This window comes from Heteronotia binoei, chromosome 1 (genome assembly GCF_032191835.1).
Source record: "Heteronotia binoei isolate CCM8104 ecotype False Entrance Well chromosome 1, APGP_CSIRO_Hbin_v1, whole genome shotgun sequence".
Classification (NCBI taxonomy): Eukaryota; Metazoa; Chordata; class Lepidosauria; order Squamata; family Gekkonidae; genus Heteronotia; species Heteronotia binoei.
Window position 1 is genome coordinate 28896440 of NC_083223.1, and position 22341 is coordinate 28918780.

General features: G+C 49.1%; 1 protein-coding gene across 5 annotated transcripts in view; it reads right to left on the reverse strand.

Moving 5' to 3' along the window:
• Positions 1 to 7908: 7908 nt before the first annotated feature.
• FBXW11 (F-box and WD repeat domain containing 11) overlaps positions 7909 to 22341 on the reverse strand; it is a 412946-nt gene continuing 398513 nt past the window's right edge. For all 5 annotated transcript variants that reach the window (XM_060232907.1, XM_060232882.1, XM_060232913.1 and 2 more), the window contains one exon: positions 7909 to 10308. The gene's annotated coding sequence lies outside the window, so the exon portion shown is untranslated. The remainder of the gene's footprint in view (positions 10309 to 22341) is intronic.

A 22341-nucleotide genomic window follows, 5' to 3' on the forward strand; every position in this document is an offset into this window, starting at 1 on the left:
ACAGGGGACTACTTTTACCTTTTTTCACTACCCAAAGAAGTCCCAGAGTGGCTTACAGTTTCCTTTCCCTTCCCCTCACCACAACAGACATCCTGTGAGGTAGGTGGAGCTGAGAGAGTTCTGACAGAAACTGCTCTTGAAAGGAACGGCTCTGTGAGAACTTGTACAATTGTTCAGGAAGAAATGTTTTAATAAAGGGACTGTGGACTAGGGGAGTACATTCGGTTCGGCCGAACCGCATAGAACACTGAATCACTCTGATTCGGAAGTATATGGCACCGTATACTTCCGATTCCATTTTCAGGCCATTAAACGGGAGCCGTATATGGCTCCCCGTATACTTCTGTATAGATATTCAGAAGTATACGAAAGTCAATGGAAAAGGTGGGAAAGGAGCTTCTGCAGCCTCAGGGGAGCTGCTTGCTTCATTTCCCGCCTTTGGAAGCCTTTTCCCGCCTCTCCCATAGCCTTCTTGGGATCAGGGAGGGAGGGGGAGGGGAGAGGAGCCCCAGCAGCCAATCCAAAGCATGCATTTGCAAAAAGCATTGCAAATGCATGCTTTGCAGGGCTTTTGTGTAGCTGATGGCTGGGCTAATCCCTCAGCCATCAGCTACATTGTTGTTCTTTTGTTTACTTGGGTATCCAAGTAAACAGTGTTCTCCGCCCAATCACAGGCAGTACTATTTTTTTAAACTGCTCTGTGTAGGGCAAGAGAACCTTTTTAAGGAGTCTGCCTAGCTGGACTCCATTCCATTGCTGTTGTGTTGGTGTGAGAGATTGTGCTGCGCTAGCCCTTGGCCTCAGCTGCTGCTGCTCTCTCTCAGCCTTGCCTGACCTGCCTTGAGAAGAGAAGACGTCTAAGGTAAGACAGTCTTGGGGTTCTTGTTTTTATTTTAGTTAGTAAAAGGACTTTTTAAGACTCAGAGTCCTTTTACTCATCCAGATTTGGATGGGTGAGTACTGGGTAGCTTATTTGGGGTTAGGGGGTTCTGCTGGGTGTGGGGGTTTTGCCACTTTGCCTGTATCTTACTTTAGTGAGAGGACTTTTAAAAGTGTGGTGTCCTTTTACTTTTCTTGATTTGGGTGGCTTGGATTTCTTGGGGTTAGGGTGAAGTTTTTTTTGGGGGGGGGTAGGAGGGGTGGTAAAGTTCCTGTATTGTTAAAAGTTAAGTTTTTTACTGTTTTAAAAGGATTCTGTGTTTGATTTGTTGCTGCTGTGTTGTGCTGCTGTTGTTCCTTTTCTCTTCCACTTCTGGTACTTGTGTGGGAGGGCTGTTTGGCCTAATTTTCATTGTTTAAAAGGCCACTTTTTTAACAGTTGAGTTTGTTGGCTTTCTGTTTGGATCTATTCTCCTGTCCTGTTGTCCCTTTTCCTGGTTCTGGTTTTAGGGGGGTGGTGGGTGTTGTTAACTGATTTGGCCTGAGGTTTCTTATTGGTGAAAATGCCACTTTTTTAACAGCTGAGTTTCTTGGCCTTCTCCTGTTGTCCCTTTCCCTGGTTCTGGTTTTTTTCTTTTTTTTGGGGGGGGGGGGAGCTGGCACCTGGGTGAGAGACCCAGAGCCAGCAGGCTTGTTGTGCTTGGCCAGCTCTCCCCATGTTGTTTGGGGCAGGGCTAAAGAGCTGGCATCTGTAGATTGTGTGTTCTGTGGCAGGGAAGCTGGAACCTGGGTGAGAGACCCAGAACCAGCAGGCTTGTTGTGCTTGACCAGCTCTCCCTGTGTTGTTTGGGGGCAGGGCTGGAGAGCTGGCATCTGTAGATTGTGTGTTCTGTGGCAGGGAAGCTGGCACCTGGGTGAGAGACCCAGAACCAGCAGGCTTTTTGTGCTTGGCCAACTCTCCCCGGGTTGTTTGGGGCAGGGATGGAGACCTGGCATCTGTGTTTGCTGCAGTCAGGTCTGCAGAGCAGACCTTGAGCAGATTGTGTTTTGTGTGGCAGTGATGTTGGCAACTGGGTTTATATTGGTTCCAGGCCTGCAGGGTTCATAGAGTAGATAGAGGGATGTACTGCATTTGGGTCCTATATTCTCTGGTGTGAAGTTAGGTTTGGCTTTGGGTGCCCCAGGAATTGGACCCCCTGGTCCAATTTTTTTTTTGGCCTTGTGGGTTTTGTGTGGGACAGTGCCCTGAAACTGCACAGCAGTTTGGGGGCTCTCCTCAAAACCTCCTGCTCTCCAGAGCCACTTTTCCCACGACAATTACAGTGAGGAAGTGGCTCTAATTGATTTTTTCTCACAATTGGGAGTAGTGTTGGGGGTGGGGAGGTGGGCTCCCTCTGGGTGTCCTACCCCCCCCCAGGGAAAGTGCATGCGCAATACATCGCCTCTCCTTTCCCGGTGTAGTGAACGCTGCGTGGTCACTGTCTGGCTATGCCTGTCAGATGGTCACTACAATGGCCTCTCCTACATTACTGCATCCATGGCAACACCTTCTCACTGGTCCCCCCCGTTTTCACAGAGTTTGCAACGTTATGGTACGACTGAATGTCCGGAGGTATAACCGGATGGGCAGGCTGGGCTCACCAACCTCGCCAGCCAAGAGAAGGAAAACTCTAACATCAAGCCCGGGCAGACAGAGCTCGTTAATGTAACATCTACCACCTGGGGGACTCGCTGCCGGCATCCCGGCTTACTGGGCCATGGCAGATGACCCCATGGTGAAAGGGTGGAGCCAGTACTGCGCACACTGCGCTTCACCTAAAAATTCCTCTGCGCAGGCCTGAAGGGTATCCACATCCACAACCCACAACATACCAAGTCCTGCAGCGATGGGCAAGGGGCGAAACAACAGGTGGAAGATGCCACTGGAAGCTGCAGTCCCGATCCTGCATGTAGGCGGTTCAGGGTATTGGTCGCCTGATGCTGACCCGGAGACGAAAGCATTTTTCGGCAGCACCCTGAACAACCAAGCAGCCTTATTTAGGGACAGCACTGCTTCCTCTGTATGGAGAGAGGCCTAGAAAAGGTGGCCTAAACAAAGCTCGTCTCCTCCCCCGCTCCCAGTTGGCTAGCCGCGGTCAACGGCATCCTTACTTGCGGTCGAAAAATAACAACAAAGAAAAGGCATGCACCTGCCTCACAAAGTGTGCAAAGACTAAAGCTTGCGGGTTGGAACATCAGAACCATGCTTGACACAGTAGACAGTGGTCACCCTGAACGACGCTCTGCTCTAGTTGCCCACGAACTTCTCAGGTTGAATATCGACATAGCAGCTCTCAGTGAGGTCCGTTTCCCTGAGGAAGGTAGTCTTCAAGAACACGGTGCTGGCTATACCCTCTACTGGTCGGGTAAGTCAAAGGCTGAGAGCCGCCTTTCTGGAGTTGGCTTCATGGTCAGGAACTCCATTGCCTCTAAACTCGAAAACCTGACAACAGGTCACTCAGATCGCATCATGTCTATGCGCCTCCCACTTCAAAACAAGCAGCATGCAACACTCTTCAGTGTGTATGCTCCAACCCTTCAAGCAGATCCTGCAGAAAAGAACAAGTTCTATGCTGATCTACGTAACCTCGTACGGAAGACCCCTACAGAGGACAAGGTGATCATCCTTGGCGACTTTAATGCCAGAGTAGGTAAAGACTCGGAAGCCTGGAAAGGAGTACTTGGCAAACACGGCATTGGCAACTGCAATGATAACGGGCGCCTCCTGCTAGAATTCTGCATGGAGCATCAGCTCACCATTACCAACACTATCTTCCAGCAGAAGAACAGTCTGAAGACAACCTGGATGTACCCACGGTCCAAGCATTGGCACCTTATTGACTACATTCTGGTGTGCCAGAGAGACCTTCGAGATGTCTTACACACCCGAGTAATGCCCAGTGCAAAATGTCATACGGATCATCGTCTTGTACGCTGCAATCTCCGTCTTCACTTTAAATCTACACCCAGGAGAGGCGGTATCCCCTGGAGGAAGTTTCAGGTTGGCAGCCTTCAGTCAGCTGAAGTTAAAGCTGCCTTCCAGGTAAAACTCCAGACAAGAATTGAGGACCCCAGTTGCCTCACAGATCCTTCTGCAGAAGCACTCTGGGAACACCTAAAAACTACCATCCTGTTGACCTCTGAAGAAGTCCTCGGGTTCTCCACAAGGAAGAACAAGGACTGGTTTGACGAGAACAATCAAGAGATCCAAGAATTATTGGCAAAAAAGAGATCTGCCTACCAAGCACATCTTGCTCAGCCCTCCTGTCCCAGGAAAAAAGCAATCTTTCGCGCTGTATGTAGCAACCTCCAGCGCAAGCTTCGAGACATTCAGAACGAGTGGTGGACCAAGCTTGCAGAGAGAACCCAGCTGTGTGCAGACACTGGTGATTTAAGAGGCTTCTACGAAGCCCTGAAGGCAGTATATGGTCCATCATATCAGGCTCAGAGTCCCTTGCGTAGTGCAGACGACCAAGTGCTCCTCACAGACAAGGCATCTATACTGAACCGGTGGTCGGAGTATTTTCAGGTTCTCTTCAGGGCCAATCGTGTAGTTCAAGATTCAGCAATCCACCTCACCCCACTTCAACCAGTGAAAACAGAGTTGGATGAGATCCCCACCCTAGAAGAGACTTTTAAAGCCATCAAGCAACTGAAAAGCGGCAAGGCAGCGGGAGTTGATGGAATCCCACCAGAGATCTGGAAGCATGGGGGCATAGTACTACATAGCACACTTCACAAAGTACTTGTCACCTGCTGGGAACAAGGCAAACTACCACAGGACTTTCGCAATGCAATCATCATTACTCTACATAAGAACAAAGGGGAAAAGTCAGATTGCTCCAACTACCGGGGGATAACCCTGCTCTCCATCGCAGGCAAAATCCTTGCTAGAATATTCCTGAACAGACTGGTACCCACCATTGCAGAAGAACTCCCAGAGAGCCAGTGTGGCTTCAGAGCTAACAGGAGCACCACCGACATGGTATTTGTTCTCAGGCAGCTCCAAGAGAAATGCAGGGAACAGAACAAGGGTCTATATGTGACTTTTGTCGACCTTACCAAAGCTTTTGATAACGTTAGCAGGAACAGCCTATGGCAAATCTTGGAACGTTTAGGATGTCCCCCAAGGTTCCGCAGTATGGTCATCCAGCTACATGAAGACCAGCGAGGCCAAGTCAGACACTGCAACGATCTCTCGGAGCCCTTCCCAATAGGCGCAGGTGTAAAGCAAGGCTGTGTTTTCGCTCCAACTCTCTTTACGATCTTTTTTAGCATGATGCTTCAAAGAGCCGCAGTAGATTTACATGATGACTGATGGTGCCTACATCCGCTATCGCACCGATGGCAGCCTGTTCAACCTGAGGCGACTAAAGGCTCACTCCAAGATAATGGAAAAACTTATCCGAGAGCTACTGTTTGCTGATGATGCTGCACTTGTCTCCCACTCGGTATCAGCTCTGCAGCATATGACGTCCTGCTTTGCAGAGGCTGCCAAGCTATTCGGCCTAGAAGTTAGTCTGAAGAAGACAGAAGTTCTCCACCAGCCTGCACCCCAGGAAGATTATCACCCTCCTTGCATCACTGTGGGTGAATCGGTTTTGAAGACAGTCCAGCAGTTCAGCTACCTGGGGTGCATCATCTCCTCAGACGCCAAGATCGACAAGGAGATTGACAATAGGCTGGCAAAGGCAAACCGTGCATTTGGCCGACTGCATAAAAGCGTGTGGAGCAACAAGCACCTGAAAAAAGGCACAAAGATCAATGTTTACAAAGTGGTTGCGATGACAACCCTCATCTACGGCTTCAAATCGTGGGTTTTATACCGTCATCACCTGCGACTCCTTGAGTGCTTTCATCAGCGCTGCCTTTGCACCATCCTCAACATCCACTGGAGTGACTTTGTGACCAACACTGAAGTCCTCAAGCGGGCGGAGTTTACAAGCATTGAGGCATTGCTGTTGAAGACACAGCTGCGCTGGGCAGGGCATATCTCCAGGATGGAAAACCACCGCCTTCCCAAGATTGCCCTGTATGGCGAACTTTCCACCGGCCATCGAAATAGAGGGGCACCAAAGAAGAGGTACAAGGACTCCTTGAAGAAATCCCTTCGTACCTGTTGCATTAACCATCACCAGTGGTTTGACCTAGCCTCAGATCGCAAAGCATGGAGGCACACCATCCACCAGGCTGTCTCTTCCTTTGAGAACGCACGCATAGCTGGTCTTGAGGACAAAGGGAGATCGAGGAAGAATTGTACTGCTACAGCACCAACCCCAAATCAGTCTTTTCCCTGCAGCCACTGTGGCCGGACCTGCCTGTCCCGCATTGGTCTTGTCAGCCACCAGCGAGCCTGCAGCAGACGTGGACTACTGCACCTTTCTTAAATCTTCATTCGTGAAGTCAAGCCGAGAGAGAGAGAGGGAGCAGTGTTCCTTTTGGGGTGCCCACAGATGGGTGCAGTCTTTTTGGGCCAGGGGGGTTTCCTGCTGGGGAGTCTCCTGAAGCTGCCCTGCAGTTTTAGGGCCTCTCTGTCAATCCCCCCGCTGGCCAGAGCCACTTTCCCTACAGCAATTATAGTGCAGGAAGTGGCTAATTGGGCTTTCACCATCATTGGTGGCAATGGGCCTTTTGAGGAGCCCAAAGACAGGGACCCTGTGGCCCAATCTTTTTGGGACTTGGGGGTTTTATAGGGGAGAGCTCCCTGCAGATTTTGGGGCTCTCCCTCAAATCCCCTGCCCCCCAGTAGCCTCTAATTATGCCCTATGTTGCCATTGATTTCAATGGCTTATAGGGTATAATGGTGGGATAGGGGCACTTTCTTTGGGTGCCCCTGGAATGGGACCCCCTGGCCCAATCTTTTTGGGACTTGGGGGGTTTATAGAGGAGAGTCCCCTGCAAATTTGGGGGCTCTCCCTCAAACCCCCTCTCCTCCAAGCGGCTTCCAATATACCCTATTTTGCCATTGATTTCAATGGCCATAGGGTATAATGGGGCCATATATTCAGAAATAGCCACACATCTACTATATATGCGGGTATTCCGAGTACGGTAATAGGAAATACACGGTATTCTGTATTTTTTTGGCCCCGTGTATTTCCGAATCTGTGTAATTCTGTATTGTTTTTGCACACCCCTACTGTGGACTATACCACTATATATTGTACGTACTATCTGCTGCAGTGCTTATTATCCCACTATGTAATTTCTATAGTGGTGTGAAAATTTACACCTTGTTAACAGCTGTCATGTTTCTGCATTTCTAACTTTACTACATTGCCCATCCTGTTGATTGTATTGACTTACACTGTGCAATTCCTCTTCAGCCTCAGTGAGAATAGTAGACTATAAATAACACAAACAATAGAATAAAGGAAAATTGGCTATTTGAATAGCAGAAGAGAACTAGTAGAGGGACTGTCATCTCTCTCAGTAAAACAGAAGAAAATCAACAAGATGTACAAATGTCCAGTTAAATAAATCAATTATTTTATTCATAGGAGTTTCTTTAGAAACATTTTTGTAAAGGTAATTTATAACCTACATTATCTGCTTCGACTATGACTCTGAGCTGGCGACACGGTGAAGTTAAACCAAGAAGCCTCCACTGTATGGTCAGTTAACACATAACTTTACCCTATTCTCCATACTCTTCTCTATTTTATCCTCTCAACCTTGTGGGATAGGCTAGGCTGCGAGAATGACTGACCCAAACAGAGAATTTCATGGTGAGCAGGGATTTCAACTTGGGCCTCCCTTGTTCTTTTCCAACGCTACAATCTGTAAATAAAACTGGCTTTACATCAAGAACAAGGTCTACCTTGCTGCAATTCTAATTGAAAGAATCTGAGCTGCTGAGAAAGAGGGAATTGTTCAAAGCAACATGAGAAGAGTTTTATTCAAAGCATTAATTCACAATCAGGACCACTCATTCAGTTTGTACAATTTAATAACTGCTTCTATTTGGTTAGGGATGTTGAACAAATGAAGTTTAGGGTTTTTTTTTTTTATTAAGCACATTCCACAGTACAAAGCCTTATATCATGAATAATATCTGTACAATTCAACAGTTGTCAAATAAGCTGTTCATACATAAACTTTCCAAACAGGTAACTGGCAAACATAATTACATGTTAGAATAAGACTATCCCAGTGCTTTGAAACATTAATCTAGCAGGAACATACACTGCTCAGTTATGATTAGCGAAACAAAGTCCAGAGTGAAGCCAGGATCACTATCATTAACTCCAGGAGCCAAGGTCCTAGGGTGCCAGTCACAAACTCCACAGCTATGTTACACCAAGCACAATCAAAAGTAGTTTTGGCTGCATCTTCAAATACCATTATTTCTCATGGAAAAACATGAATTTCATCTTACACATGCATTTAAAAAGGACAGTTCTCCATAAATTCTTTGTCTTCAGGGCTGCAACAGAAAAGTCTTTCATATCACAGCTTGTGTTGGGAAGGAGGGAGAGGGAAGAAATAATTTCCTTAACTGTCAACAAAGTTAAAATATGAGAAAACGAGAATGTGCCCTCTTGTGGATTCTATTACATTTGATCATATCCAGGTAACTCATATTTATTGTGATACCCAAAAAGGGAATTTACCAACTCAATTTGTAACACCTAGGAAGGCAAAGAGCGGAATTCCAGAAGCAGCTCAAGTTATGCCTTTTAAACCTCTTGACAGGTGCTTTCATTGTTAATCTGATTTGACAAGCTGGTAGGTATGCGAGTGATGTATTCAACCACACTAAATAAGCAATATTCATTCATTTGTCATTTTAAGTTGGTTATCAACATTCCTTGACCCCCTCAACCAAAGGGGAGGTGGAGAGAGAAAGAAAGAGAAGACAGAAATCAGCAAAGTGGCAGCAAAGGAAAAATGCAAAAACATATGACTAAGGAATGATAGTGTCCATTCCAATTCTAACTGTTGCTCCTAGATCAATCAGCATCACATTTCATTAATCAGTAATTACCAAACGAGCGTTAGAAGCCAAGAAATGATGCTAGCCAAGAAATAACTTATAGATACTGAGATAGCATTTGTAGAGAGGGTCCCCGCCACCCCGTATAGCCAAGCATATTACTAACTTGCCATGACCAGTCATACTTTCACAAGGAAGAAGTCCCAACCATGTGTGCCTTGTCTACTCCTTTTCTCTGAATCAATGCCAAGGAACATGAAACATCAACCAGAAGATCACAGTGGAACAGCAATTCATCTCAAAGTCCTTATAAGCATAGTGATCGAAGGGCTCATTTGAACAGACGTTAAAAGATATTTATATAGGCAACTTTGGCCAAAAAGGTCCCCCCCCCCAACAAAAAAAAAGATGGTTTGCAACTACTGTAGTGCTGAAAAATAAGAAAGGATTTTGTAACTTTTAAAAAAAAATGGTTTTGAGAGATTTCATCCATTTTTTTAAAAAGGGCAGGGGAAATCCTAACAAATACTCTCTTTTGCACAGAGAAGTATTTCTAAAGAAAAACATTCCAACCCCAAACTGTGCCAGTAGTTAGAATGCCTCGATGTACAGTATCAGGAGATACTGACTCCCAGCACTTGGAGGTTACAATGTTATGTACATTATATCTACACGCTTATACAGTTACAGCATTGGAAATAATGAGGCAAGCACACAGGTAGGATCCAACTATACCAAACGTTAGGTGGAGGACAACAACTGTAGTTCATAACACCGTCAAAAGTGGAGGGGGAGGACAGTGCTGTACACCTAAATTTAGATCATCTAGCCCAATTTACAATCTCTTTTAAATTAAAGCAAATTATTGGAGCAGAAGTAAATTGTCATCAAAAACATTACTGAGCCATTCAGAAACATTTCTAATCAGTCCAACTGATATACATAGCCAGAACAAAACCAAACCAGAGTCTGAATCAGTCATGAAACATAAAAGTCGTAGAGGAGGATGACTTTGAAAGCAAAGCCCTGTACATTCTGGGTTATGTGTTTGGCACCCACATTTCACTGAGAATGTTTTTCTTCTTCAGAGTCAGATCAAAAGTGCAAAGCAAATATAAATTAGACCAAGTCCTTCCTTGACATCTGATTCACTCCTGGAAAAACAAGCCATCAGTTCAGTGTATATATGGGCAATTTTTACTCTTGAAGCTTTGGATCTTGCATCATGTTCAAAGAGAGACTGGATTTCTTCTTTCTGGGCTCAGTGAAGTCCTTAGTCAGTTCCTTGGAGGAGATCACTGAGTAATGAAAGATGTTGAAAAAGAGACGTGAGACAACAGAATTGTGCTGCCTTTCTTCTACACAGCATCTAGAACCACTTTCAACTTTAGTAGTGGCTAGTGTCTTCAGGTGAGTGAGAGGCAAACATCCAGCAGCACAAAGACTGTGGAATTCTGCAAGAAGAAAATGACAAGCCTGGTGTCAGGCATTAGAGAACATTAGAGAACACAGCTAGCTACAAACTCTAATGACTAACATTTTCAATTATGAGGCTACTAAAAGGTATAGCTGATATTCCTCTGGTGCGTTATTCTCCTTGTCTTCCAAAGAGCTCAGGACAGAATACTTGACTTACCACTCTCCCTCTTCATCCACACAATTCTATGAGGTAGATTAGGTAAGTGATTCCGAAAGGTAGGCTGAGATTTTCCAAACATGATCCCACACAGCATCATTATATATGATTCTCCTATGGTGATGGCCAAATGGAGCTCTCTCATTTGCAAACAGGTGTATTCCATGCGCTCAGCAAATAACTGGCCTTTCACAGCTCATCAGCATCTCTGGCCTCCCACTGGCTGACTCCCCTGCCCCTGCCTACTGCAGGCCTGGAAATGTTGAACAAACCACCAAAACAGTCTTACCTCAGAGACAAGATACGTCTCCAACTCTTCTCTGTGTCCTATCTGTCAACAGGCCTCACGAAAAGCATTGCAGGCAACAGACCTCTGCTGCCACATCAGTAGCCCACAAAGACAGACTCCTCGCACACGCAGCTTCCAAAGGCCACGGAAATAGCCAGGGAACTGCAGTCACTGTAATGAAACTAGGCAGCAACGCCTGGCCCCACTGGGAGCATTTCTTTACAGGCCATGGCTCTTTCCTGTCACTCCTTCTCTTCCCTTCTCCCCTCAGACTCACCCCTAGCCAGAAGCTGTTGCTAGGCAACCAGCTTCTGTCAGTAAAGGGGAGGCCTCAGGTGAATAAAATGGCATACGGTCCACTCTCCAAAGCACTTATCTTCTCCAGGATGGGAAGAGAGATCTGTTGTCTGGAGTTCAGTTGTGATATCAAGAGATCTTCAGGCTCCATCTGGAGATTGGCTACCGTGGGCCTGGCAGCACCCTCTGGGTGACTTGATGCCACCTGACTGGAATGACTTAACTATGCCTGACTGCTTGCTCCTGTTCAGCAGCAGCCCTCCTATGACAGCCAGCATGACTCAGCAGTTGCCAACTCCAGGTTGGAAAATCCTGGAGATTTGAGGGGTGGAGCATGGAGACTAGATTTAAGGAGGAGTGGATATGTACAATGCCATAGACTCCACTCTCCAAACCAGCCATCTCCTCCTGGGGAACCACTGGGCTGGAGATCACTCTCCAGATGGCAGAGATCTGCTCCTCTTGAGGTGTGAGGGGGGGGGGGAGGTGTCTTCACTTGGGTGTGTGGGAAGACAACAAGGGTGGGAGGGCACTTGCCCACTCTCTTTCTAGACCCCATTGTATTTTTCTTCACAATGAGCTGTAATGCTAGTGATTTTCATTCCCTAAAATACAAAATAATGCAATTGAAATCCCTTCTACAGCTACTGAAAAGGCTCTGGGGATTGGTGATTTTTTTTTCTTAACCAAAGGCTCTCAAAAGCTTCCCCTCATACCCTTTCATATTTTAAACTAAATATCAGATGCCACTACCAAGAAAACATTTTTTAGGTTCTTGTTTTGTTTAGGATTTGTATGTCCAAACATTATCACACGGTGACAATTTTTGATTACGACAATATAAATGGAATTTAACAGAAAATAAATAAATAACATTTTCTTATAGTCAACTATGCCAGGTTATCATAAATGACAGACTTTGAAGAGGCAGAATCACTGAAGATACTGCAAAAAAGGATGTAGGTTTTGGTTAGAAAAGGAGGCCAACATCAATTGAGTGCACACACAACGTAATTAATATACTATTTATTTCAGCAATACACAGCAGTGGAAAACAGAGTAGAACCCTGTTAAGGGCCCTGGAGGATCTTAGGTCTGGTACCTTTTTTGTCAGCCACCTTGACAACTCAGTGGGATCCTGGATGGAGAGAGGGATGGGAATATAGCACATCCCTTGCCCTAGCCTTGCACCAGATGACTTGATTGTTGCGAACTAACAGAAAATCTAGTGTCCCAGTGAGAGCCATTCCTGTGGACGACTCTACATGGTGGGATGGAAACTTGGGGACTGGTAGGGGCATCTGGAGGTTTGTGTGTGTGGAGGGCAACTGGAGCTTCCTCAGACTCCTACTCCCCCAGAGCAGTCAGTGGGGAATGCCATGGTTTTCTTAAAATTAGGAAGGAAAGAGGGAGAAGGCTTTTAAAATTGTTGCTGGCAGAAGGTGGCTCTTATCACATTTGTTGAAATTTTACCGGAAAATCAGTTAGGTAGGAAAGGAGAATTTGATTTCTCTCATCTATTATTGTGTTTTCTTGTGCTTTTTTTGCCTACTGCTAGTAGGGAGGGGATGAGCAGGAAGGGAGGTGGGAAGGTGGTTTGTTGGTATTTTAGGTCTGCCTAGGAATCAACTGATTTCCATTGAATTGTTTACACCAATAGGTCTGCAGTTGTTGCAGTCTCTGGTTGGGTTAGGTTGTAGGCAAGGCCCACTGCTGGATACGTAGCTGGGATGTTATTAGGCTAATAAGTTCTAGTAGGGAGGCCATGCAAGGGTCAGGGATACCACTAATATGGGGGTGGGGGAAATATAGCAGTGGGACAAGGTGGAATTACACTAAAAGGGATGGGAAAGATCATAGAATCAAAGAGTTGGAAGGGACCTCCAGGGACATCTAGTCCAACCCCTGCACAATGGAGGAAAACCACAAATACCTACCCCAAATTGAGCACACACACAACATAATTAGTATTATTTATTTCAGTAATACACAGCAGTGGATATCAGAGATATGGTTATGCTCAGACTTCTTCCCATCTACACCATATCCTGAGAAATGCTGGTTGTGGAGCTAAGGAATTATACTCTTCTCTGACACTGGAGTTGTGCAATAACAGGACTATTAATAATAACACCTCAGTCCTGCAGGATTTTCTTGCAGAGTGGAAAATAGATCTGGCTTGTGTGACTGAGACCTGGGTGAAAGAGGGTAAGATGGTCATCCTGGGTTCTTTGTCCTCCACCAGTCTCAGATTGGGGGTGGTGGTGGCATTGCTTATTCGAGAGTCTTTTTCCTTCAGGGCTCCCTGTACCAAAAATCTCCAGCATTGAATGTGCTGGCCATTTGGTTGGTTACTGACCACCTAACACACTGCCAGACAGCTTGCCTGGCTTGTTGGAGGCCATATCAGAGTGGGCCTTGGAGTACCCAGACTATTAGTACTGGGGGACTTCAATGTCCATGCTGATGATCCATCATCCTCACAGACCAGAGACCTGGTGTCAACCATGGAGGCACTGGGGCTCACCCAGTTTGTATCTGTACCCATGCATCAAGTGGGTTACACACTTGATTTGATTTTTGCTGCAAAATGTTCATCTAGAAACTGTTAAGCCAGTTCCATGGTCAGATCACTTTGCCCTGAAGGTCTGGCTAAGCATGCCAAACCCTCTTGGTTTAGGCAGTGAGTGAATTTATGCTTGCCTGTGCAGTCAAATGTGGGATTCAAATGCAGGAAGCTCTGTGGGATCAATGCCCCCCTAGCACCATGTTAAATTAGTTGGTAGAGGGCTGGCATAGTTGGTTCTCTGATGCCATCATTGAGATTGTTCCCTGGCACCCTTTCCACCCTTGTGCCAAACTGGCTCCCTGGTATACCCTGGAGCTACAGAGAATGAGACGGCTTGAGCAAAGGTGGCAACATACTCATGATGAAGTGACAAGAACATGTTATAGGACATTTATGAAAGCCCTAAGAGATGGAAGTGAAAACTGCAAAGAAAAATTTCTACACAGCCTCCACTGCGCCTGCAAACTTGTGCCAGCCCTATTTAGAACTATTTGGTCACTTACCAATTTGCCAAAGAGCAAACAAAATAGTAGGAATTGACTTTTGCAAATCATTTTGCAGATAGTCATGTTGCTCCCAGCTGCAGTTGAAAAAGAAAATGAACTGGAAGTCCCTTGTCCATCTTCTGGTTCTTATTTGGACCATTTCAGCCAACTCTCCTTGGATGATGTTGACAGGATCCTGCCTCCTAGACCCGTGCCCATCCTGGCTGGTCAAGGCCTGCCAGGATGATGTCTGAGCCCCGCTGGAAGAGATTATTAACATATCCCTTCTGCCAGGGATCTTTCTGGTGGGTTTGAAGGAGGCAGTGGTACATCTGCTTTTGAAGAAACCATCTTTGGACCCTATGGTTTGACCAACTACCACCCAGTGTTGAACTTACTGTTCTCTGGGTAAGGTAGTTGAGAGTGGTGGCTGAGCAATTCCAGGTTTTCCAGGATGAAGCATCTGTCCTGGACGCATTCTAGTCCAGCTTCCATCCTGGACATGGGGTGGATATGGTACTGGTCGCCCCTCACAGATCACCTCCAGAGACACCTGGATTGAGGCTGCTTGGCGCTGCTGTTATTATTAGATCTGACAGCAGCATTCAATGCTATTGATTATGACTTGTTGACCCACCACCTCACCAATTTAGGAGTTCAGGGGACTGCCTTGCACTGGTTTTCCTCCTTTCTCCAGGGTTGAGGACAGAAGGTGGCACTTAGGGCCAATGGCACCCAATGGAATGTGGTGTGCTGCAAGGGGCAATCCTCTCACCAAAGCTATGCCTCCCTCCCAGTTGGTACGGAGGTTGCCATCCGTACTCAATATGCTGTTGACACCCAGCTCTATCTGTTGATGGATGGCCACCCAGAAAATCTGCACCAGGCAGTGGAGGCTGTGATTGAATGGTTGCGAAGGAGTTGGCTGAAACTTAATCCAGCAAAGATGGAGGTCTTGTGTCTGGCTTGGGGCAGAATTGATTTGGGAATTAAGCTTCCCACCCTTGAGGGGGCACCTCTTGTCGCAATCCTGAGAGTGAGAAGCCTTGGGGTGATCATGGAGGCCCAGGTCACTGCAATGGCCAGATCTGCCTTTTACTACCTACAGCAGGTCAGGCAATTAGTCCCTTACCTTTCCACAAAGGATCCTGCCATGCTGAAAACTTGAAAATGGTCACTTCCAGACTAGATTTCTGCAATTGGCTCTACATGGGCTTACCTTTGACTCTGACCTAAAATTCCAGCTGGTGAAGAATGAGGCGGCTCACCTGCCAACTTCAGTGCCCATGCAGCCAGTGCTCTGCCAGTTGCATTGGCTACCAATTGAGTACTGGAACCAGTTCAAGGTATTGGTATTAACATTTAGAGCCTCAAGCAGCCAGGAAGCAGCATATCTAAGAGACTGTCTTCCCCCATACACCCCCCAGGAAACCGTGTGCTCCACTGATCAGCATCTACTGGTTATCCCTGGCCCAAAAGAGGTCCATTTAGCCTCAACCAGGGCCAGGGCATTTTCTGTCATGGCCCCTACCTAGTGGAACAAGCTCCTTTGGAGATCAGGGTCCTGTGGAGCTTGATGCAATTCTGCAGGGCCTTTAAAACTGAGCTGTTCTGCCAGGCCTTTGATTGAGTCCAAACAAGGAAGAAAAATGTGTAGCACCAAACAATTGCTGAATCAATTATTCAAACATAACTCTCTTGCCACAATGTGTCAGAATAAATTTGTATTACAAACACAAAAATTCAAGACAAAACGTCTTTTCCCTCTATTGTCGAAATAGCCGAAGCGAAGGAGGACCTGGTTTCAGTAGATAGACCTTCTTCAGTCCACAGCTTCATTTGCCCATAATCAAGGCTTCACATACTGTCATAACAGAAGACTGGTAAGCAAAAACTTGAAAAACTCCCATTTCCAAATAACTTGTCATTTGATGCAGCATTCTCAGTCAATTTCATGAATAGTAACTCCCACATTCTCCTGACAAGCATGCACATGCACACAATACCTTTGGCATGCCCTGAGGCAAAGATATTAAAGACTGAATTAATCTAAATAATTGAGCTGGGTGTGATTTTGCAGAAGCGATGGAGGCAGCATAGAACTCCTTCTTTGCTGCCTTTGTCGCCATCTCTTAGGTCTTCATAAATGACATATAGAATGTTCTTGTAGCTTCATCTCAGGCCCTCCGCCACACTCTCTCTAGTCGTCTCAGTTCTCATTTTATCTGCCTCAGCTCTGGGGAATACCAAAAAACAGGTTTCCTACCTGTAACTGATTATCTTCGAGTGGTCATCTGTGCAGTCACACTGATGGGAGTAGGCGCCAGCGCCGACCTCGATCGGTAAGCTTCAAAAGCTGTGGATTACCGCGCATGCTCACTGGGACAGGAGTGGACATCCCGCCAGTTCCTTCTGACCGCCGCGTCAGCCCCTCAGGAGGGACCGTCAGCAGCGGGGAAGGCGGGCGGGTAGTGTGACTGCACAGATGACCACTCGAAGATCATCAGTTACAGGTAGGAAACCTGTTTATCTTCTTCGTGGTCTCTGTGTATCACACTGATGGGAGATTAGCAAGCTCAAGCCTACCCGGAGGCGGGTGCGACGGTCCATCACGAGGAGATCGACTGCAGCACAGCGCGGCCCACGGAGGAAGCTTGTCTCCACCTCAGATCCAGCGCGTAGTGTGATACGAAGGTATGTGGCGATGCCCACGTGGCAGCTTTACAGATGTCCTGCAGGGGCACCCCCCTCAAGAAAGCAGCCGAGGTTGCCACCGCTCGCGTGGAGTGAGCTCGGAGTGGGCCAGGGAGAGGCATCTTGCTAAGCAGATAGCACAGGCGGATCGTCCCCGTGATCCATTTGGACAATCGTTGTGAGGATATCTGCTGACCCGCGGAGGGCCCGGCATATGAAACGAACAGTCCAGGGCCCTTCCGCGACGGGTTCGTGCGATGGAGGTAGAAGGACAACGCTCGTTTCACGTCCAGAGCATGCAGACGGCATTCAGCGTCGTTGGCCGGCGACGGAAAATAGACCGGCAGGAAGATTTCTGAGTGTAGGTGAAACAGTGAGATCACCTTTGATAGGAACTTGATGTCAGGGCGGAGCATCACCCCGTCCGCCAAGAAAATGAGGTAGGGGGCATCGCAGCGCAGTGCCGCCAGTTCTCCCACCCTCCTAGCAGATGTGATGGCCACTAGGAAAGCTGTTTTCCATGCCAATAGGTGTGGAGAGCAGGAGGCCATTGGCTCGAAGGGTTTCCCCGTTAGGGCCCTCAGGACCAGGGACAGGTCCCAGGCTGGAGCGGGGTTGCGTACCGCCGGGTACAATCTTGCCATGCCCTTGAGGAACCTCTTGGTGTCCGGGTGCGTGAAGACCAACCGACCCTTTATGTGATCGTGCTGCGCGGAGATGGCCGCCAGATAGACACGCACCGACAACTGGGCCAGGCCCCTGTCAAGTAATGCAATCAGGAAGTCAAAGATTACAGGCAGTCCCGCTCTGATGGGTTGTGTAGAGCGACCTGACGCAAATTCAGCAAACTTCGCCCACTTGGCCGCATACGACTTCCTTGTGGAGGATTTTCTAGAGTTCAACATGACAAACTGTGCCCTGTCGGAGATCACAGGCGCCAGGCAGTTAGCCGGAGATGCGGAACATCGTGATGTAAAACCCGTCCCTGGTGGGAAAACAGGAGGTCCGGGGCCTGTGGGAACTGATGAAACCTCTCCTTGGACAGGCGCAGGACCAGGGGGAACCAGTGCTGTCTCGGCCACCACGGGGTCACCAGGATCCCCCGTGGACGCTCCCGTAAGAGTTTCTGCACAACTTTGGTAAGCAACGGGATGGGTGGGAACAGGTACACCGTGTGGTGAGTCCAGGGTATCAGGAGGCCATCTCCGAGGGCCAAGGGATCTGCTCCCCCCTGCAACAGAACAGGCCGCACTTTGCATTGTGTCTGGTGGCAAAAACGTCCAGCTCCGGGGTCCCCCACTTCTGGAAGACCGGGTCCAGAAATTCCCAGTTCATTTCCCAGTCGTGGGATAGGGCTCCCCGGCGGCTGAGGAAATCCGCCTGCACGTTCTTTATGCCGGGCAGATGTGCAGCTTGCAGGAAGACCCCCAGCGACCTGCACAGCTCCCAGATCCTGATGGCCAGCTGGCAGAGGCTGCGGGATACCGTCCCCCCTTGTCTGTTGATGTATGCCACCGCCGTGGTATTGTCGGTCATCACTGCTACCGACTGTCCCCACAGGAGGGGTTGAAAAGAGAAGATGGCATGGAAGACGGCCAGTAGCTCCAGCAGGTTGATATGTTGCTGACTGTGGTGAGTCGGCCACCTGTCTCCGACACATACTCCTCCCATGTGGGCTCCCCACCCCCACAGGGATGCGTCCGTTGTGATCGTTAGAGCGGGCGCTGGCTTGTAGAAGGGCGCCCCTTCCACTAGGCGCTGCCTCTGTCCCCACCACTTCAGGGAGTCCAGAACATCCTGAGGTACCGTTAGGAGACGGGAGTGCGGCTCCCGGTTGCACTTGAAGCTTTGCAGGAACCAGAGCTGCAGTGTCCGCATCATCAGTCTTGCAAAGGGGAGCACCGCCGTGGTGGCTGCCATGAGTCTTAGAAGCCTCTGGACCTTCCTTGCGGAAACCACCGGATTCCGCTGAAAAGCCGCTACCGTCTGGACAATGGCGTCTGCGCGATCGGGAGGGAGAAACGCCCTGCACTCTTGCGTATCCAGTATAGCCCCTATGAATTGCACCCGTTGTGCAGGCTGGAGATGGGACTTCTTTTGATTGATCTGGAGGCCCAGCTCTTCCACCAGGGCTAGGGTGATCTCTATGTGCCGCAGCAATGACTCCCTGGTCTCCGCCACCAGGAGCCAGTCGTCGATGTATGGGAAGAGTGTTATCCCCTGCAGCCGCAGGTGTGCGGCTATCACCACCATAGCCTTGGTGAACACTCGCGGGGCCGTGCATAGCCCGAACGGCAGAGCCCTGTATTGGAAGTGTTCTTCCCCTACTGTGAAGCGAAGGAATTGCCGGTGGAAGGGGTGAATTGATATGTGAAAGTACGCATCTTTCAGATCGAGCGTGGCCATCCAGTCCCCTGGTCCCAGTAGCGGGAGGATATACGGCAAAGTTGTCATCCTGAACTTGTCGCATCTTACGAACAGGTTCAGGGCCCGCAAGTCCCTGATGGGCCTGAGACCCCCATCCCGTTTTGGGACTGCAAAGTATCGGGAGTAGAAGCCATGCCGCAGCTGGTGCGCGGGGACCCTTTCGATCGCATGCTTGCAGAGGAGGGAGCGTACCTCCTCCCGGAGGGTCTGCGAAGGAGGGGTGTAAACGAAGGTCGGGGTGGGTGGAGGGTCGGAGAACTCTATCCCGTAGCCCTGTTGAATAATTGACAATACCCAGTGGTCCGACGTAATGCGGGCCCAGGCAGGGAAAAAACGTGCCAGTCGGATGAGGTTCGAGTCCACAGGGCCACCCAGGGATGGAAGGCAGTCAAAGGCCCTGTTTCTGTTTGGATCCCTTCTGCCTGGGTGTCTGAGCAGAGGGAGGAGAATATTTGGGGTTTTGTTGGTACTGGGGCCGAGTAAACGCCGACTGTTTGGAACGCCACTGTCTTTCCGGTGATTTCGAGTAGGGCTTCTTGTGCCACGTCTTTGGCCACTGCCGCTTGGCTGGAGTACGAGGGCTTGACACTCCCAAGTTCCTTGACGTCTTTATGCTTTTGTCCAGCTCTTGCAATACTGAGTCCGTGTTAGAGCTGAACAACCCTGAGCCATCAAAAGGCAGGTCTTCCATGTATGCCTGCGTGTCGTGTTGCAGTGCCGTGGACCGGAGCCAGGAGTGTCTACGGAGGGAAATGGCCGTCGTCAATGCTTTGGCGCACGTGTCTCCGGAATGTTTCGCCGTATTAAGCTGCTGCTTTGCCAGAGTCATGCCCTCCTTTTGCAGCTTCCTCAGTGCGGTCTTTGCCTGTTCAGGGAGAGAACCGAGTATGGTGGAGACTTGGTCCCATAGGGCGTACTGATATCTGCCCATACAGGCCGCATAGTTCGCAATTTTGACTCCCAGAGAGCCTGTGGAGTACAGCCTTCTCCCCATTGCGTCCAACTTCCTCCCCTCCTTATCAGGGGGCATGGAGTGAGTCTTTTTTGCCTTCGAGGAGGAAGACACTACTACAGAATTCGGTTTGGGATGAACGTACAGGAACTCCGCCGATGACTCCTGGATCCTGTACATATGGTCCAGCCTGCGGGAGGACACAGGCGTGGACGCCGGCTTGTCCCATGAGGACTTGGCAGTCTGTAACATAACGTTGGTGAGAGGAAGCGCTACAGCAGTGGATGTGTCCTGCTGGACTATATCAAACACCGTGTCGGTAACGACGGGTTGCGGCTGGACCGTCGGTAACGAGAGGGTTTGGGCCATTCTTTTTATCAAGTCGCCGTAGGACTTGAGGTCCTCAGACGGCGAGATAGGCTGTTCCTCCGAGGTCTTCCCCGGCGGCGATGGTTCGTCCGGCGACGATGGTCCTCCGTCGGGCGACGAACCACCCCGCGACCTGGGGGACTCGCCCGAGGAGTCGGACAGATCTGACGGCTGCACCGGCTTCAGGGACACTGGAGCTGTCGGAGTCGACTTGGGCTTCACCGACGGGGTGGCCTGCTGTTGTTCCTTCCTGCGCGGCTCTGGAGGCTTCGACACCGACGGGGCTTTCTGCACTGTGCGGAAGGAAGTGCGAGACCGATAGGATGTTTCGGAGGTTTGGTCCCAGTCAACTTGTCGTGGTGGCAGCCATGGATAGGGTGGTTGGACTGGATAGGCCCCGTACAAGTACTGCCACTGTCTTTGGTCCCACGGGACCTGGGCTGGAGCTCCGCGTGGCGATCTGTCATCGTCCTTGCGGTGAGGAGATCGGGACCTGCTTGCTGAACGGTCTCGATGCCGATCACTTGGCTGAACCGACGGGCTAGATCGAGGAGTGCTTCGGCCGAGAGGGCTGCGATCGGTACCGATTCGTTGGCCCGACTCAATCTCCGAGTCTGAGTCCGAGATCACTAGTTGGGTCGACCTCGACTCCAATGGGGTGCCCGATTGGCGTATCGGGGATGCGAAGAGCTTGAGAGGAGGGACGATCGGAGCCGTAGGATCCGTAGGAGACACCGGTGCTGAGAGCGGCGCCGATTTGTGTCTCTGCTTCTAGTCCTTCTTCGCCTTCACCACAGGCGCCCCTTTGTCCTCTTTGCGCCTCTTAACCGGCATCGAGGATTCCGAAGTAGCCGCCGAGCCCGATCTCTTTCTAGGGCGATCTGCATCGGAAGGGGCCTGGTCGGTATCGACCAGCTTTGGCGCCGACTGGTCGGACTGACCAGACGGCTGTTCGGCCTGCTCCATCGGCTGACGACATGGAGAAAGAGCCTGCTCCATCAACGCCGCCGCAAGTCGAGCCGCCCTGTTCTTCCTGGTTTGCCACGAAAACTTAGCGCAATGAACACAGGAGTCAGGACGGTGCCACTCGCCCAGGCAGAGTAAACACAGTTCGTGCCCGTCAGGAGGAGCAATTTTACTCCCGCACGAGGAGCAGCGGCGGAAAAATCCCCACTGTCTTTCCATACGAGGAAAGCTAGCGGCGGGAAAAAACGAAAGTAGGGAGAGGGGGCCCCGAAGGGCGGGAAAAACTACCCCGCTCTCCCGCAGCTATAACTAACTATCTACAACTATACTATAACTATAACTACAACTATCTAACTAACAACAATAGAGGAAAAAATATCTAAAGATAAAGTTCACCGACCGTGGCAGAGAAGATCGACTGATCAGCGCGGCGGTCAGAAGAGAACTGGCGGGATGTCCGCTCCTGTCCCAGTGAGCATGCGCGGTGGGGGCTGCCGGGCATGCGCACTGGGACGTCGCCGTGGAAATCCGCAGCTTTTGATGTTTACCGATCGAGGTCGGCGCTGGCGCCTACTCCCATCAGTGTGATGCACAGAGACCACGAAGAAGATGAGCCAAATTACAATTTTAACATATGCTAGCTTCTTCATACATTTCCCAGCAAATCACTCCATCTTTTCACTTCCACAGACATCACCGGGTTCTCTATAACACTCTGCTCGTGTAGAATTTAGATTTTGCCAGCTTTCAGCACAAAAGCTCCCATTTGTTTCTTAATCAACTCAGTCAATGAACCAAGATCC